Here is a 19,802-nt window from a genome sequence, read left to right on the forward strand (position 1 = left end):
CCCTCTGTTGGGCAGGGCTGTGTTCAGGGGCAGCTGTGGGCTCAGAGGGTCTTCAGGCAGCCTGTCTCCTGGTGGATAGGGCTTTTTCCTTGCCCAGTTAGTTGACTGGTCAGTACTGGTTCCTACAGGCTAGAAGATGGGCATGGCTGGGTCCTGAAGATAATAAGCTAGAGGGAGGATTCCAAAATGGTACTTGTCAGCACCAGTGTCCAGGTGGTAGGAAGAGCTCCCAGAAATAGCTGCCATCAGTGTCTGTGTCCCCAGGGTGACCACCAGTTGCCTCCTGCCTTTCCCAGAGATTCTCCAAGGTCAGCTGGTACGTCTGATCCAGGCTCCTATCAAATTCCTGCTTCTGCCCAGGGTCTTGGAGCATATAAGGTTTTGTGTGCATCCTTTAAGGGTAGAGTTTATTTCCCCCAGCTCTCTAGGACCCCCAAAAGTAAGCTCTGCTGGCCTTCAAAGCCAACATTCTATGGACTCATCCTCCTGGTGTAGGACCACCAGGCTGGGGAGCCCAACATGCTGCTCAGGCCCCTTGCTTCTTGGGGAACCTCTGCAGTGTAATTACTCTCCTGTCTGTGGGTCGCCCACCAGAGGGTGGGGGGTCTTGACTATCGCAGTTCTGCCACAATTATGGCTCCTTCTTTATATCTTTAGTTGTAGAAGATATTTTCTGGTAGATTCTGGTCTTTTTCATTGATAGTTGTTCTGTAAATAGTTATAGCTTTGGTGTGAGAGGAGGTCAGCTCAGGCTCTTTCTACTCTGCCATCCTGGGAACCCTCCTGTCCTGTCTTCTTGGTAACAGTCATTCTAACAGTGAAGGCCCCTTCAGTGCCTCACTGTTCCTCAAATCTCACTGCCTCTGCTCAGATCAGCCCCACCTAAGATCTTCTAGACAGTCAGAATTCCTCCCTCCCTTCAATGAACTTCACTTGATTTAGAAATGTAGAAAATTCAATTAAAAATAAATAACCACTTTAAAAAATGTAGAAAATGTCTGCCTTCCTCAGGCTGTGTGATATTTACGGCTTTCCTTGTCTGGTTTACTTTTCTCTTCCACATGGATAGACATGGTGTACAATTTGGGACTCACAAAACCATTGTGGCTACACAGAAGAAGTCATGGTTGATGCTTCAAGATCAATTAGAAGAGGAAAATGCAAGAAAATCTAATTATTGGGAGAATCAGATCAATTTGGGAGACCATTGGATTTCTGTAACTCTTTGTTTTTTTTCCTCTTATCTAAAAAATCCCTAATTGTTAATACTACTAACTCAAATAAATCACTCAATCAGTTGTCCTGTTATGAAAATTTACAAAGACCCATTCCACTTAAAATCATTCCTTACATTGTTAAGTCATGCACAGTCACAAATTTAAACCATTGCCCATGCTTGTACCTAGCACTTCACCTTTTATTTCTTGATGGCATCCCCAGCGCTCCAATGCCTCTATGTTTTATAAGCTGCTGTGCTTTCCACATACCGAGAAGAAGCCAGTATCCTGCAACTTTATAGCGATAGCGCAAAAGAAGAGGATGGAGCCAAGCTGTATATTTTTGATGTTTCTGTCAGGTACACAGCCCAAGATATACCCTGAAAAAGGCTGAAAGAAGTCTTTCTACTAACTGTGTACGAATCAGGCCAGCGTGTTCAGCCCCATCTTCAGAGCCCTTGCACCTGGCTCACTGTGAGCTCAAGGAGCCAATCAGGGCTGTGCCGACTCACAGGAAAAAGAAGTGTGCATTTCATTCTTGTTTTCTAACAAATGGATAAATAGCCAAAATTTATCCAAAGCCAAATTGAACTTTGGCACAATAATCTACCCATTTGATTTTGAAGCTTAGTAGAGGAAATAAGAAATGTCACACATTGTTTTTTCAGGACTTCCATCCCTGCTGTGTTGTCTCTTAAAGATGATATTCCATTTGAAATAGGGTCGCATTCAGTTTATGTGCCCATCAGCCTAAGTTTTCCTTGTTTTGGTCTTTGAATCATTTGTTGAATTGTCTGGTGGAACCATAGCTATACAGAAGAACTGATCAGATATTAACACACTGTATTGTAATGCATCATATCATGATGTAGCATTATAATGAGGGGGAGACTTTGGTGTTAAGCCCGGTAGAGCATGAAGTGGTAGCAATGGCTTAAATTACTCTTGGGTTGGCCAAGAGAAGATCCAAGACTGAAATATGGTCCCTCACTACTTGGGCTGAGGAGTGGAAACTGGTTTGCTGTCTGAGCCAAAGTGAAAGGCGCATTTTTGACGACCGCCTTCCACTGTGCAGCTCCTACAGGTGGGCTCCCTCCTCCCAGGCGCTAGGCTCCTGATCACAAGCCCAGGTTATCTGTGCCCCCAGGGACACTTTTATCTCCACAGACTCTGTCTAGGGAGACACAATCCACAGAGGGTATTGGAGAGTCACACCCTTGCAATGATCTGCTTGCCCCGCAGAATGTCCAATGTCTCTCTCAGTTTGTGGTGCTGGCAGTGGCTAGAGAGCCAAGGTGCAGAGGGGAGACGGTGACCATCCTGTGACGTCTAAAACTAAGCAGCTGGCTGACAGGAGTCAGGGGAGCGGGAGAGATTAGACAGAAGTAGATTCACTGAAAGCCATTAAGGGGGAAACACACAGCCCGGAATCCAGAGCAAAGTGTGCGAGGGGAAGGAAAGCCATCAGTGACTTCCAGGAAATATGGGGACTGTCATTGCCGTGGCCTGGAAAGCAGCTGCCCACCTCATGGAGCAGTTTCCTACTTCTGCTGTAACAAGCGACCCCAAGCCTAGTGACTTAGAACAACACTGCTGTATTATCTTGCAGTTCTGGAAGCCAGAAACCCACAGTGACTGTCCCTGGGAGAAAATCAAGGTGTCAGCAGGGCTGTTTTCCCTTCTGGAGGCTGCGGGGAGATTCTGCCTCCTTGCCTTGTTCCAATTTGTGAAGGTCGGTCCGAATGCTCTCCTCGGGCTGCTAAGCCAGCATCCCACAGACGGGGTGGTTGGCGAGCAGCAGACGCGTCCTGCTCACAGTCCTGGAAGCTGGGGTTGACGGTCAGGACACCAGCAGGGGTGGGAGAGCGCCCTCCTCTGGATGGCAGACCTCCTGTGTCTTCACAGGGCGGACGGGGCAGGGGAGCTGTGTGGGGTCACCTTCATAAGGGCACTAATCCCATTCACAGGGGCTCCACCCTCATGACCTAATCACCTCCCAAAGGCCCCCACCTCCTAATACAACCACCTGTGGAAGTTTAGGATTTCAACATATAAATCTGGGTGGGTGCAAATATTCAGATCATAGCACCCATCTTTCTTGGCTCACTGCACCTTTCCATCATCAAAGTCAGCAATCTCATCACTCCCACTGCTACTTCTGCTTTCACATCTCCTCTGAATCGGACTCTCCTGCCTCCCTCTTCACTTATAATGACCCTTATGATTATATTCAGCTCACTCAGAAACCCAGGATATCCAGATTAGTGGATAAGCAACCTTAGTTCCATCTGCAACCTTAATCCCTCTTGCTCTGATTTCCAGGGGTTAGAACGTAGACACCTTTTTGAGAGGCATTGTTCTGTCTCCAGTCTCATCAAGTAAAGTACTGCTTCCTAGTTTGCCAGCTTCTACCACCTCAGGAGTCAAAGAGATCCTCATAAACTTCCCAGTTTACTGTTGCAGGGAAGGCTGAGTTCTTTGGGACCATTAGATGCATCTTCTAGTACATTCTACATGATCCTAGAAACTTGGTCAGTAAGGTAAAGGAAAACTTGACAGCGAGGTCTTTATACAATATTGATATCCTCATTGCAACTTGGTCTCAAAAACATCACTTTACCCCAGGACTAGGCACTCACCTCCATGCAGGAGACAAAGCACCTGTTCAGTTGAGTCAGTTGATATCAGCATGATGAGGGCAAGGCAGGGGAGTGGCTACAAGACTCCCGTAAGATCCAGTGGGGCCAGAATCATTGCCTAATTCACCAGGGATCTCCATTGTCCCAGTAGTGCTAGGCACATAGCAGGAGCTCAGTAAACACTGGTTACTGGTTACCTAACCAAAGGCACATCGACAGGAGGTGGAGCTGGGTTGGATAGTATCTCTGTGATTACTGGGGAGCTATTGACCTCCCTGTGCTACAGTTTCTCATCTAAAAACTGGGGCTAATAAAAGAGTTCTTGTGTATGCAAATGAGCTCAATCACATAAAGTTCTTCATGTGACGGGACCACCCAGGACGGCTTGCTCTTACGGTTCTCCACGGGGATGTCACTCCTGAAGGGCAGGGTGGGAGGGTCTGCTTCTTTCTTTCTTCCTTTCTTCCTTTCTTTCTTCCTTCCTTCCTTTCTTTCATTCTCTATCTCTCTTTCTCCCTTTCTTTCTTTCTTTCTTCCTTCCTTCCTTTCTCCCTTTCTTCCTTCCTTCCTTCCTTCCTTCCTTCCTTCCTTCCTTCCTTCCTTTCTCTTTCTTTCTTTCTTCCTTCCTTCCTTCCTTTCTTTCTTTCTTTCTTTCTTTCTTTCTTTCTTTCTTCTTTCCTTTCTTCCTTTCTTTCTTTCTTTCTTTCTTTCTTTCTTTCTTTCTTTCTTTCTTTCTTTCTTTCTTTCTTTCTTTCTTTCTTTCTTTCTTGTACAGTCAGTTACAATGTGTCCATTTCTGGTGGGTTTGCTGCTTTCATCCGCTGCTGTGTCCCCAGCATCCATGCCAATGTCTAACACATTGTACACATTCCATAAACACGTGTGGAATGAGTAACAGTGCAAATACTATTAAAGCACCCTCATTTGTCTATGATTAAAGAATTCCTCAAATGATGTCCTAATTCACAAAGAGCCCATTTTTTCTAGGAGAAAGCTAGTTTTATCCTCTACAAATCTGAGGCCTCATTATTTGCTCAATAAAAACAATGCTTGCTTAATTTTGCCTTATGTTTCTGGTATCTTCTATAAAAGTGGTGGATATTATCCCTGAAATTATGTTTTATTTACAGAGGAAAAATAAAATACTTTACAAATGCATGCTCCTATGTCTTCAATTCCTATAACATGAATTTGCATTAAAATAGTTAAGTGTGTGTTAAAATGTTAGTGTGTTTATAACACTTCCCTAATGGTTGGACTTTATCTTTAGAACCCTCATTATTTTATACACAGAAGAGTGTTAGGAACCAACTTAGTTCAGACAGCATAGCTGGTTAATATCTGGAATAATAGTACATGGTCCTCAGATTTGTAGGAATAAAATTGAAGGAATGGCCATGAAAACCTCTTTATGACTGTGCTGTACTCCAGCAAATTAATATTATGACCTTTTTTTTCTCAGTGCTATTTCTCTGTGTGTCTATGATATCACAAAAGTCTATCGCTCTTTGCATGGATCCAGTCTTCCCTAAACCAAGAAACTGTTACCAGATGACAGAAGCATTTAAAGATAGCCCCCTAGAACGCACCTGATTAAATGAGAAGGATTCGCCTGTCTGCGGAGAACCCACAGCACAATGGCTGTCTGGGCCCACATGTGCTTTGTACGAACTGACTTATTATGCCTTGTGGGTCTTTAATGATGCTTGAGAAACATCAGTTACTTAGTTATCAGGGTTAACTTGTTGCAAACGTGCTGGTATTTTTTAGCACCTGTATGTAAGCGAGGAGATTCCGAGCTCTCGCACACGAGTCGTCTGCGGCCCCCCTGCAGGAGGCCGGGCGCCTTCCTTCCTGCCTTGCACTGGCAGTCGTCGTAATGGCGCACTTACTTTGCACTCGGCTTTTGAAACCATCGTTTTAGTAGAGTAATGAATTACCCACCAGTTTCTAGCTTCTGTGCAAGTAATTGAATATTTGGTTGTAGCTAAACAGGCAAACTTGGCCCCCAGGAAATTCAGACTCTAGTGAGAGATGGAGAACAAGCACACGAAGCAGGCGACCCAGGTGCGAAGGCGCCTTGTGACGAGCGCGAGGCTGAGACGCTCAGCCGGCACAGCGATGGCCGTGGGAGACAGGCCAGGGCCGCGGCCCCAGGGAACTACTCTGGGGCTGGGGCGCTGAGACAGGGAAGGAGTTTGCCTTGTCAAGAGGAGGGACGGGGGTGGCGTGGGACATAGCAGGAGGAGGCTGTGGTGGGCTGGAGGGCACAGGGGTGTCACAGGGGAGACGAAGAGGTGGGCAGTGGTCCGCCTCCCAAGTTCTGTAGGTCACAGCAGGGAGACGGACTTAATTCAAAATGCGAAAGAGACATAAGTGTAGGGACATCATCGTCTGACACGTGTTTTTAAGTATTGGGAGGAGAGCGTTGGATTTGTTGTGAAAACACGACGTGTGGCTAAGAGGTTGTTACGTGATTTAAATAAGATGGTACCTTGATCTATGGCAGCGACAGCAGGACAGAGAGATGCAATGAATGTGGGTGGTGAGGAGGGGGAGGGCCAGCAGTTTCTGGCTTGAGTCCCTGGGGCAGTGGTGGTGCCACTTACTGGAAGAGCAGTAAAAATGGGCATCACCACCGTGGCTCCATCCCAATCACGGTTAGATCAACGAACGTTGAGTTTTATCTTGAATTATGAAGACCTGTGGGTCATGGTGCAAGCATGGTTTGTCTTTGCATTATAATTTAATAGAATCTATTTATACCAAACTTAGCAATTTGAATAAGCGACTATATCCAAATATGTTTAAATGTGCCACCAAAATGAGTCATTTGTTTAGACATTATCCACGTACTATGGGTGATCAGAAGATAGCAACGTATCTTTCTTCATAGGATCAAGCGTGCAGAGAGTTAGAGCTTCTGTTTCTAGACAGAAGGCAATTTATGAAATTAAATGAATTAATTCATATCACTACAATAGTTCCAGGTTCTCTATAACAGTCTCAATTATTTCAAGCTTCTGATAGAATTAGTTTTACAGTTTCCCAATAACAATAGGACAATGGAAATGCATATTGTTCATGTCTGTCTGTCTTTCTTTCTTTCTAAATTTTTTCTTGAAGTGTAGTTGATTTACAACGTTAGCTTCAGGTGTACAGCAAAGTGATTCACTTATACATACACATACATACATATTTTTTCTTTTCAGATTCTTTTCCATTGTATGTTATTACAAGAAATTGAACATAGTTCCCTGTGCTCTACAGTAGGTCCTTGTTGTTTACCTATTTTATGTACAGTAGTGTGTGTCTGTTAATCCCCATCCCCTAAATTATCCTCCCCACCCTTTTCCCCTTTGGTAACCATGGTTTCTTTTCTATGTCCAGGAGTCTATATCTGGTTTGCAATAGAATTTCTATCCTTTTTTTTTTAGATTCCACATACACGTGATCTCATATGATATTTGTCTCTGTCTGACTTGCTCACTGCGTGTGATCATCTCTAGGTCCGTCCATGTTGCTGCCAGTGGCTGCATGTTGCTCTTTTGAGGGAGTTCACGGCTGCTAAACCCCACATTCCCAGTGGTCACTTATTTTGGCCTCCTGTGTGCCAAGCACTGCACGGACCACAGAGTTGAAGGGCATTATGCCCCCTGTATCCACGATGAAGCAAGATCTAGAGAGGCAGACATTTCACTTCCTTCCATCCGAGTGTGTAATCGTTGGTCACCAGCACAAATCACATCAGGATTCTAAGTGATGCAAAACTGAGGCTCAAGACTTACCTCGAAGTCCCCACAAGACCTCCAGGAAAACTGTCTGAGGTTTTGACTGTTTACTCACCACAGGGCAGCGCTGGGTTGAAGACACCTAGGCGTAAAGCCCCAAGAGCTGCAATCTACCTGAAGGCTGCATGTTCTAAACAGACAGATTTATACCCATCTGTGTGTAAACGCATTATAACTACATGCACAAGTTATACATAAACTTCTAAGGATGTAAACACTGATAACTGTCAACAAATTAAAACCAATTTAAATCTCTTAAACAAAGCATCCTTAAGATATTGAAGGGCATAAGAATTACTCTGTGGACTCGCATTCAGTCCAGATTCAGAACTTCTGGGTCCTAGCCCTGGAGATCACACGCACCAGCCCTGGGGCAGGGCCCAGGCGTCAGAGCCTTGTTCATTATGTGAATCTGCTCCCAGCTACCCCGCCAACCACTTTGATAAACAGGACTCTGTGATGCAGGCTCGTGTTTTTCTTTGCTAAAAAATTTGCTCTAGAATCAGCTTTAAAAAATTAACAGACTGGATCAAGAAATTCCAAAATGACTGTGTTTCCCCTAAATGTTCCGAGATTCCCAATCTCAAGACGGAAGCCAATTTGTAACTGCTAGTATAAGAATCTGAAGGAGGCACCGTCTCGCAGCGTGTCCTGGAACCTGCCAGCTGCAGGTGGGGACCGCTCGGGGTTCCAGGGCAGCTGCACTGTGCACTGAGCACCGGTTCCCAGCCTAAGGCTTGAATTAGCACTGCACTGTCTTGGAGCAGAGAGCCATGCCCGTTCTCCGTGAGGGACGTGCTGGTAGCCGAGTCGGAGGGAAGCAGACCCCGCCCAGCCCCGCTCAGAGGGCTGTGTGGTCAGGGACCTTTCATCTTGCTTCTCTGTTCAGGCAAGCTGGGCATTCTGTGGTCATCTGTGAGACACACACTAAAATGGACTTAGGAAAGATCAGTGGCGTGCAGGTCCTGGGAAGCCGCCAGACCGCCCTTCACCGCGTCCGTCCTGCTCACCCGCTCCAACTCCATCTTCCTGCAGAGCCCGCCCATCAAGAGGTACACTTCCCTCAGCCGGACGCAAGCTAAGTTGTTCCCCTTTCTCTGGGGAAAGCGCGAGGTCTGCCTTGCTTTGACACGACTGGCGGAGGCCACTGCTGTGGTGTGTCCCATGAGGACAGCTTGCCGCCAGGTGTTTTGTGTTCCCTGCACCCAGGCAGGAAAGCAGCGCACCCTAGTTGTGAATGCCTAAGCTCAGGACTTGCGGGCTCCTTGCTGCGGGGAGTGAGCACAGAGCGAGGGTCCAGCGCCGGGCACTGACCCCGCCCCATCCGCTTCCCCTCGGAGGGGGTCACGGTCAGCGGCGCGGGACAGACGCTCTTACGGCAGAAGCCGAAAGATTTAGACTTTACGTCCGGTAAATACTTAATGAATGAACAAATAAACATTTTTAAGCTACATAAATATCACGCCACGACCTCTTCATTATGTCATACCAGTGATTCAAGATGAAGTATTTGACATTTGTCCAAATAATTTCAAAGCATTGCCTTTTTTAAAAAATAAAACATGGAAGTGTTTATGCTGATTCTGAAGATGAACATCAATCTATTTCTCAGCACTCCAGGAGAAAGAACATGAAATGACCACAGCTGGGTCACTCACAAATGTGGGCGATACTTAATTTTCTTCGAGCTTTCACTAAATATTCAATAAATAAAAGCTTACTCTATGTTTTTTTTTTTTTAATGAAATAAGAGTCACAGGAAATCTTACCAAACAAGAACTTGTTGCTTGAACTTGAGTCCAGCTCCTAATAGCCATTCACACAATCCCAAAATGTTTTCCCACCCACCTCCCTCTCTGGGGACGGGAAGAGGGGGAGACGGCCCTTTTTGGTGGAGAGGGTGCCAGGAGGGGAGGTCTCGTGGCAACGCCAGGATAGCCGGTCTACCGCAAGGCCGACAAAGCACCACGCAGACGGCCCTTCAGTGCTGCGCTCGGCACACTGATATGTTTGCTAAACTGATCAATAAGAAGATTGATAAGTCCTCCACTTGGTCAAGTTAATCTTCTTATTGATCAGCCCAGCCAACGCACTGCTTTTCCTGGGCAGCCTTCCTCCACAGCTTCTCCCCCCACCTGGCCGCCCTGGTTGTCTGGTGCCATCAGGAAGAGAAATAGGGCGACATTTTCTACATTAAATGCTTCCATTACATCAGGACCATCTTTGCCAGCAACAAATATCTCCTCGAGCGGAGGATTTATAACTGGTAGGCGCCTGACTGATCTTTCTGTGGGTGTTAGACGGTTGATAATGATCTGGGCTCTTCCTCACTTGCAGAGTTTAAATTAATAAGAGTCACAAAGGGAAGGTGGCAAGTGCCTCTCCAATTATAGTGACCGGAGCAAAGACCTTAACAAGTAAGACTACAAACAAAGCTAAAATGAGGTGTACACCCAATCTACTCTTGTCCCTTCTTTATCTTATTAAAGAAGGATTGAAGGTAGCGCATATGGATAGCGATCTTCTCGGACGGAAGGAGCCAGCCCCGGGTGGAGAGGGGAAGAAAGCTTATCCCAGGAGCACAATCCGAGTCAGGGACCAGCTTTCCCTCCAGCACGCACACTCCCGCCAGGCAACATGGGACAAGTCACTCGCCTCACATAATATTGGCAAGTCCCTCGGTGACCCAGGGCAATCACAGGGACCCGGGCCCCCTGGATATTTTGAGAACAAGTGACAGCAGGCTTCCAAAAGTCTCCACGGACAAGAAAAGCTGATGCTGGAAACAGAGGACACTGCTGTCAGGTGAAGAAGGGCATTCGGTGCCCAGGTATGTCAGAGCTCGGACACAGCGGGTCACCTGCGGGCCCCCTGCTGGCCCCCTGCTGGCCCCAGGCATGATAGGTGTGGGCAGCCAGTGGTTCTGAGGTCTCTGAGGAATCTCCAGGAAGTGATCAGGATACAGCCTTTGTGGAGGAGTCTTAAAGGCTTTGAAAAGCGTGTGGAATGTGTTGTTTCCACGCACGGCCAGGGAGCAGCCAGAGAGGCATGAGACTGGCCGCCAGCCACGGCCCAGCCGGAGGAGGGAGACCAATGACATGTGTGAGTCAACAGCCCCCTGGAGGGGAAAGCAGGACTTCTGGGAAGTGGACCACATACTGAGGAAAACGATTGTGATCCCATGTAAAGAAGGCTGTTCTTTAGAAGGGAATCGGGGTCTGCTCCACAGGGGAGATCACAGAAGGCGCCGTCCAGAGCATCGGCTGCTCAGACAAGGCGAGGCTGAGCCGTCAGGCTGGGAGGGGGTCCAGAGCTGATGGAGAAGGGAGTGCACGTTCCTGGTAAGTGACCTTCAACAGTTGCTTCTGGGGCAGCAGGTGCACACGTACCCCTTCCTGGGCGTGCGCACCTGCCTCCGGTCCAGGACATACTAGTGGGATAGCTGGGAAAGGAGCCCCATCACCACCGCCAGGGTTTGCCCCTCGGAGTGAACGCCTGGGACACCAGGAGGGCGGGCCAGCTCCCACCCCGCTCTGGGCGAGCCCCCTGCAGGGCAGGGCGCCGGCTCAGCACGGAATTCCACGGACCTAAACCCTTCGGGAAAATGCTCAGTCAGCAAATGAGAGTTCCTTTGACCTTACCTCCTCCACGAAGCTCTCCTGACCCCTCCACCCCCGACTCCCCTTCAGTCGGGTAAGCTCCCTCCCGTCGCACCCCCACCCCCAGCAGGCCGGCTTTGTCTCCCGTGGCCCCCGAGAGGCAGGCGCCCCGAGCTACAGGCCAAGGCTGCTTAGCAGGCCCGGAGCATCTTGACAACAGGCGCTGTGTCCCTCCAATCTTTGCACCCCTTTAACTTTTCACAGGACACAGATTTTTGCTGAATGATACTCAAATATAGAAAAGCCAGGTTCAGCTCAAAAAGGTCTCCCTTTTTCACAACCCCTGGGTGGCCATCTTGAGTTCAGCTTTCTCGATTTGCTTTTCGGGGGTTGAATACTGACATCAGACGCTGACGGCTGCTGTGGCCCAGCCGCCTTCCCTGTTTGCGCCAGCACACGTTCCTGACTTGGTCATGATGACACACCTGGTGAGGAAGGCCACCATCCCCTGATGCCAACAGGGACAAATGCACCCGAGTGTGGTCTTGCTCAGGGCTCGGGACACTGCAGGAGCTCGGGTCCTGCACCGCGACCCATGTGCGGAACTGAGGGGAACCCAGACAAGTCCCTTGGGACTGCAGCTCCAGGTCAGAGTCACAGCGTGGGGAACAAAACCAGCACCTCCCTAACAGGAAGGTCCCAGAACAGCTCAGCTGTGGCGCAGGCCCCATCTCCGGCGGGTGGGACTCCACCCTGGGGCTTAAACCCAAACAGGGAGTCCGGGTGCGAGAGCCTTGCTCCGCCCTGACCGCGAAATTAGCATTCCAAAGTGGGAGGAGCGAACCCGGGGCATTTGATTAAGCTGAGATGTTCACTCTGGGTTGTTCTTTCTAAGCCATGAACAGGCACACATTTCTTTAAGCAGGAAAAAGGCTTCGCGCTATCAGTTAGGTTGGAGGCCAAAAGCAGAAGCTTAGGGACAGAGCCGCTGGGACCGCCACTTGCAGATGGAAGGCCTGGGCTGCTCCGGGGCCTCGCCGCAGACTGAGCTCCGCCAGCTTCGAAGTCCAGGTAACTTCATTCCACGTTGCTCAGCCCGGATGCGCAATGATCTCTTTCTCACCGCGGGATCTGAGCAAGGACGGCTCTGAGAACAAGCTCCTTCCTCCCGTATCAGATGAAAGGAAAGGCAGACTCAAGGAGCAGGAGACGGAAGGCACTGCGAGCGCCCCCGTGGGATCGGCGATGCCCCGCGACATCCGCGGCCAGGCTGCCGCGAGGGGCCGCAGACCGGCCGGAGCCAGCCGAGCGCCCTCCTGCGCCCGCGGCCACGGACGCCTGGGGAGGCGCCTGCTTCCGGGCGACGGGGCGAGCAGAGCGAGTTGTTTAAAACCAGTTCTGGCCGTAGATCCCTGATTTCTTTGCAACTATCTTTGGGTGACAGGTGGGTACCTATATCCCTTTTATTTCTGCAAGTTAAGTGAGGTTTCTGCACTTTTCGCTGAAAAGAAAACTGCCCTCCTCTCGGCACCCAGGGAAATCTTTCTGCACAACATTTACAACCGGGAGCTGGAGGGTTAGTCCTTTTTACTTGTCTTTTGTGAAGTATCAGTACTTTCTTCTGAATCTGAGATATCCCTGGTGGACCAAAAGTGAAAAAGAAATTAAAAAGGAAGGGAGAAAAAGAACCCTCTCTCTACTGTCAGGGGAAACAGAATTCTAAATCTTTCCAGGGCAAATGTTGGGTGTGATCCTTTCCTTTGAATCTGCCGTTATGCAGACACAGACCAAAAGCACTTCAAAGGAATGTTTTGCATCCGAATAATGTGATGTATTTAATGTATTCTGACAGTCGTCAACACGCCGGGCTCCGTATCTCTTTCATTTCTGTGTGTTCTTCTTTCCGTGTGTCGCCATTGGACACTTGTCCTTAATTAGCACCTACACTTAGATCGGTGGGTCTCCAGCAGGGATGGCTTTGCCACCCCAAGGGGACATGTGGCAATGTCTGGAGGCACTGAGTTTGTCCCACTGGGGAGAAGGAGAAAGAGACCAGGGATGCTGCTAAACATCCCACAATGCACAGGGCAGTCCCCCCCAAACAATGGGTAAGCTCCCGCCCCAAATGCCAGTGGTGCCAAAGAGGAGCAGCCCCGCCTTCAGTCACCATGGCCCGGGCCAGAGAGCTTCCCAAAACATTCCATGTGATACGATTTATGGTGTCCAGGTTCATGCTTGTAACTTTGAATTATGTGATCACTGCTCTGCTTGTGTCTGCATAGCACATACTGTATTTACTAATTTGTTCATCCAAATGACAGCTTCCCAGTGGCCACTCTTTGTGAGCAGGGCTCCTGAGAGCCACCCATAGATGGGCAAGACAAGGACATACAACCACCACTAAGCTAATAGATGCTCTATTGGACAATCCTGGGAGAGGGGACCACAGTAGTAGCCTGAAGAATTTCCACAGGAAGTTCTACATTAAAAGTAGGTAGGGACAGGGTGACTAAACTTGGAAACCAAGGGCTGCAAACTCTGGCACACAGGTAGACATGACAGAAGGCTATTACCAAATCCTTCTCCAGAACAAAGACAACGGGAAACGGAGTTGGGCAAGGCTGCTGCTGAGAAGGACAAAAGAAGAGGCATTGCATCATGAATGGTCCAAACATAAAAAGATTGGTTAGAAAAAAATTATGAAATGATACTTAAAAACGGAAAACATGCCCAAGAGGAGTTTGAATTCTTGGTAAGGTTAATGCTCTATGAAAAAAAAAAAAAAAGCATAACTTAATTATATTTTGCTTTCTAGTCTAGAGCAAGTGTTACAAAAAAACAGACTTCAGCTCATGTGATCTAAATATGTAAAGCACCCCCACAAAAAAAGAGGTAAATCAGAGACTAACAGAGGAATCTATGATCTACATGATTATGTAGCTGGATCTATTCTATTACAGAGAAATGAGATGAACACAAGGCTGGCAAGTTCATACACGACATAAGCAAGCAAATTCCATTCCTTACTCACCACACAGAGTTTCCCAAGCACTGTGACCATCACGTACTTGAGGTGCAAGTTCATAGCGGTTAACACCTGACGGTTCACTTCCTGTTTCTTCTCCATATCAATAACAAAGACAAAATTGAAAAGATGAGAAAACACCTGTTAATCAGTGCCTTTTGTCATCCTGTCATGGGAGCCGTACACTGTGATGTTCTTTATCTTTGTTCTGCTGCTTTCCTAAGAAAGACCACTCAGGACTCTCCAGACGAAGCTCGAAGAGGTTTGGAAGGATTCTGCTTCTGACACGTGGTGATTGAGTCTCTTGTGCGTGTTCTCAGCACTGAAAAGGAAAAACATGAATATTGGCTGTGTTTTCAGAGTGAAAAGAGCAAATGTAAGTCTGTATGATGGCTGAGTCATGCGGTGGGAGGCGTCCTGGGACAGTGCGGAGACGCTCTTTGAGAAGGGATGATATGGTGGGACCAGTGGTGAGAACTGATGTGGGCAGTGACGGGAGAACAGGTGTTCCAGCCTGGCGTGGAGAAAACATGCAAAATATTGAAGGGAAAAGAGCTCATAAATGCTGGTCTTGCATGATTGAAGCACTGGGTACTTGGGCACAAATAATAAGGAGGTGTGTTTGCAGTCATCTGGGGTCTTAAAATGAAATACTTTGCACCCTAAGCTAAAAAGGGCACCACCTGTTCCGTCACAGTTCAGGCGGGAAGCGTGCATCCTCCCCTGCCCCCAGCGCTGTGGACCTGTTGAGTCGGGAGCCTCCCTCTGAGTTCCAGCACGACCTTCTGCTTACTTGAACTCGACCGTGGTCCTTGTGTCTGTCCTCGCTAAAGTACGAGATTGTTGCGACCGGGAACATTGCCTCAGTCCTTTTGGCTTCCCCAGAAGCAAGGCTTGGGGAATGAGTTAAGGCTCCTTTCATTTAACAAGGTCCCTTTGCCTACTGCTCACCCCTAGTTCCCTCCACACATCCAGGTGTCCACAGGCAAAGAGCTTCATGGGCTCATGACATAGCTAGTATTTCTGCCACATCCATAGCAACTCAAGTAATTGCCTCATGAAGCCATGGACTATTTCGACCCACAGAAACATTTATCCAAACAGAATATAAGTGGACACCCAATACATGGAACAAAAATGCGGCCGCTTTGGTCATCAGGTGGGAGGAGGCTCTCAAATTCTCAGACATCCTCTGGGCCACCTCCGAGGAAACTCAGGGCTCCGCAAACCACGGATTAAACCCCCCTCATTGAGACTATCTTACCTTACAAGTGAGAAAACAGGGCTCGCTCTATGTCTACAAAGTCCTCTACACGTCCAAGTCTCTGAGCAATTCTCTGGCCAGACCGAGGCAAACGTGCATCTTCTAAACACATACGAAAAAATTCTTCAGTTAGTTTCGTCCATAGACAATTGATGGGATGGGAAAGGATGTGACTCCTAGAACTTTTCATCTGTTAGCGACTTGGCTGCCGCACAGCGCGTGTGGTGTCAGGCTGACTGGCACCAAGTAATAAACAGCATCACGGAAATAACGCAACCGTAATAGGTGAGATTGGAGTCACACCAAGAGGCTTAGAAAAGGAAGACTTTGGTAATTACAACCCTATCTATAAATAAAATGGACAAAGTAGAGAAGCAATTTCTAATTTATGATGGTGTTATGATTTATACATAAAGTCCTGAGCAATAAATCCAAGGAAATTATATAAACTATGAAGTCTTGCTCATAATACAGTGTTAGTTTTACATTAAAATGTTGTATAAAAATAAACTGTGTAACTTTCCAGGGGGAGAAAAGGAAACAATAGCTAAAGCGTGGCAGGGGTCTTTGTGAGTTCTACACACCTCACGAGGTATTGAGAAGTCCTGCTTGTGCAAATGAAGCATGATTACAACAGCATCCTTTTAACCATTCCAGTTAAATAAAATTGGAATTATGACTTGTGCCCCAGAGGAGCCAAACGCAAACACCTTGGTCAATGTCAAGGGCCGGCGGGCTTCCCAGGTCGCCCCTAGGGTACAGGGCTGGAGCTTAGAAGGTGATGAGGGGCCTTGAGCTCCTGCTGGTAAATTTATTCCAGGAACACACTGGAGTGCTTGGGTGGTTAGGATCATACCAGATAGGAGTCAGCAAGGTCACAACCAACCCGACAAGAGTACCCACTAGGGATGAAGAGATAAGAGCTATTACAGGGTGAGAAGAGACAGGGCTTGGCTCGTACCTGCCATGATCTAAGAAATGGAATTTAGACGGCATACTATGGCCCAAATAAAGATGGCCAGTGTCCCAAGCCTCCTCGGAACCACAAATCCATTTGTGAACCTCCAGGTAGGACCATATTGCCTTACTCAAGACTGTGGTTCAAAATGTGACGTATGCGGGCAGCTCTCAGCCTGCAGACCTCTCCTTTCCCCGCGTCCAGCTGTGTCTGCCTGTCGACCAAGCACCTCTCACTGGGTCTCCTCCATCTCTAACATGGCACCTCCAACACAGCAGCCCTCCCCTCACTTCACCGAGAGAAGCCGTGTTCCTGAACTCCTACTTCTCCCAACGCTTCATCATCCTCCCCATCACACACATCATTCTCATTGCCTCTTCTCACTGGTGAAATCTCATCTCTCAAACCAATTAACTTGTCAAGTTTTTCAAAACATCTGTGCCACAAGCTGAAGTTCAGGTGCTTCTCACCTGGAAGCCTGAGTGCCTGCTCGCTGATCCCACCAATTGCACTGTCTCCCACCAAAATCCATCTAAAGCACATCCCGTCGGGCCATGACTTACATGCAATTAACAAGTGCAAACTCTGCAAAGTTCCCTGGGAGCTGAAAGTGAGCTGTCTGCTTACTGCAGATAGGAACTTTTTAGACACTGTGGTTCTACTACTAAACCACTACTTCATGTTGTGCTCAATTACAGAAATCTGTCACAGCACTGGCCACGCTGGACATTCTAAGAGCATTTCTGTATGTTGCACTTCACTGGAGAATAAAAAGCTCTTCAAAGGATGATTTTGATAGTGCACAGTTTTATCTGACACACTGAATTTAGAACCTGCGTTACCCTTGTAAATGGAGACTGCACTGTGATCTTAGTAAGCACACACCTGAATGTGGTTTTCTGCCTCAGAGCATCCAAACCTGCCAACAGAGAACTACTCGCTCCTCTCTTTGGCCACCGAGACCTTTTCCGGAAGGACAACACCTGCCTCTTCGAAGCATTCATTGCCCTCTCCTCCTCTTCTGAACCTTTGATCACATGATTCTGTGACTTTGCTCTCTCGGCACCCCCTGTCCAGAACGCACTCTCCCCTAGTCAGTCCTTACACGTTTAACTCATCGGTCTCACATCTCCCATAACCGCCAAGCCTGTTTTCCCTCTTCTTTTATTGGAACACTTGTAGGAGTCGGAATTTCTCCCAAGCGTCTTGGCTCTGCTTCTGTTAGGAGCATTTCTGTTCAACATTCACACCTTCGTGAGCTAAAACCAGCCTAGGAAGGGAATGGCAAGGTGAATGGATGCTGGGGTGGGGGGTGGGGGAAGGACAGACTGAGCAGGTGTTAACCACAGAAGCTGGGATGAGGGCAGTTGGAGGAAGCACTGAGGGAAGACACCCGGGAAGGGGGACCAGTCATGGAATCTAAAAGAAGCACAAGACACAGAAACAGGGACTGGCCAATAAGGTCCAGTGCTGGCTGAGCCAGAAGTGGGGGAGAGAGCCAGGAGGAAGGAAGAAGAGGGGGCAGAAGAAGGTCTTCTGAGACCATTTCTTAGGGCCAGACACAAGGTTTCTTATTTGCTTCTGACACTGCAAAACATGAATGGATTCCCCTGCTTTACAGGCACAATCAAAGTGGGAAAGTCTTCTTTTTTTTCTTACTGTTTCAATAGACTGTAAGCTTCCCAAGGGTGGAAACTTGAATTATCCAGGGGTATAAATGGATACCTCACTAACACTGCTATTTTATGAGAATTAAGAGCTAAACTCCACTTTGTTGAATAAATGTCACATCTGGTGAGGACACAGCTGTGTATTGTGTACCTTTCTTTTTCCTACTGACTTGGGCCAATAAGAATTACCTGATTTTTCTGGGTGGATTGTAGTAGGTCATAAAAGCTAATATTTCTTTATAACAATCAGATATAATACAATAAATGTGAAAATCATATTCTGAAGATACTGGAGAGCTTTGAACACACTAGGAATAAGATGCTCTACATTCCCAGAGAGTGAAGGAGCTGCCCTGGTGACTTGATACACACTGTTTTCCCTTCCAGGAGCAACCCAGCCTGGGCCATGCAGAGGACTATGCTGGGGTAAAGAGAAACCTGTAGTGATTTGGTATCCACTGGAACAGAGTAGGTGGAACAATTTTTGGAGTTTACACAAGGCTGGGACCCTCATAATGAGCAGGATATTGGATGGATTGCTCAGGGATTATCACCTTAGTAATGGTGCTGACTTAACATGGGAGCAACAGCTTCTCTGGACATAACTTAACCGAGCCTCAAAAATAAGACAAAACAAAACAAAACAACCCAACAACAAGCCTCAGCAAGATCCAACTGATTCCATACTAAACTGAGTATCAGAATCAAACTCAACACTATTTAAGGGAATACAACAAAATCCAGCAATCCAAAAAAAAATAAAATAAAAAAAAGATGCACAATATCTGACACTCTAAAAACAATTACCAGACATACAAAGAAGCAGGAAGATGTGACTACTAGTTAGGAGACTAACTTATCAATTAAGCAAACTTGGAAATGGCACATGTGATGGAACAAGAAGACAAAGGTGTTGGAAACAGCTATAAAAATATAATCACATAAGTAAAGGAAAACATAAACATGATAGAGCAATAGAATGTCTCTAAAAGACACGTGGAAGTGTTGTAGACAGAAAAACTTCAGAATGAAAAATACAGGCTGGGTTGAAATACTAGCATAACAGACAATGAAGAAGAAAAGACCATAAACTAGAAGACACAGAAACTAAAATATGAAGCAAAGAGACTAGAAAGACTGAAATAAAATGGACGTAGCAAAGGTAATCTGTGGGATGACAATATGAAGCATATATATATAGTCTCAGAAATAAGAAATAAGAAAAAATAAAGAAAAATACTTGAAAATAGAGTGGCCAAATTGTTCTACATTTGATGAGAATCAAAATTCCACTGATCCAGTAATATTTATGAATCCTAAGAAAAATCAACCTAAGGAAAACCATGCCACAGAATATCATAATCAAAACCCTGGAATAGGAAATAAATCTCAAAAGCAACCAGAGGAGGGGAAAAAACACATTTCATTAAAAGGTGAAAACATAAGGAAAACTGCAGATTTTCCTACAGGAAAAAAAAAAAAAAAAAGAAATCTGTGTGCCAGAGACAGTGAACATATATTTGGGACTTAAAAGAAAAAAATAAAAATCTGCCAACTGAAAATTCTTCAGCCAGCATAAACAGCTTTAATAAATAAAAGTGTAACAAAGATTAATTAAATAAGCAGAAGCTGGAAGAAT

This window comes from Camelus bactrianus, chromosome 3 (genome assembly GCF_048773025.1).
Source record: "Camelus bactrianus isolate YW-2024 breed Bactrian camel chromosome 3, ASM4877302v1, whole genome shotgun sequence".
Lineage (NCBI taxonomy): Eukaryota > Metazoa > Chordata > Mammalia > Artiodactyla > Camelidae > Camelus > Camelus bactrianus.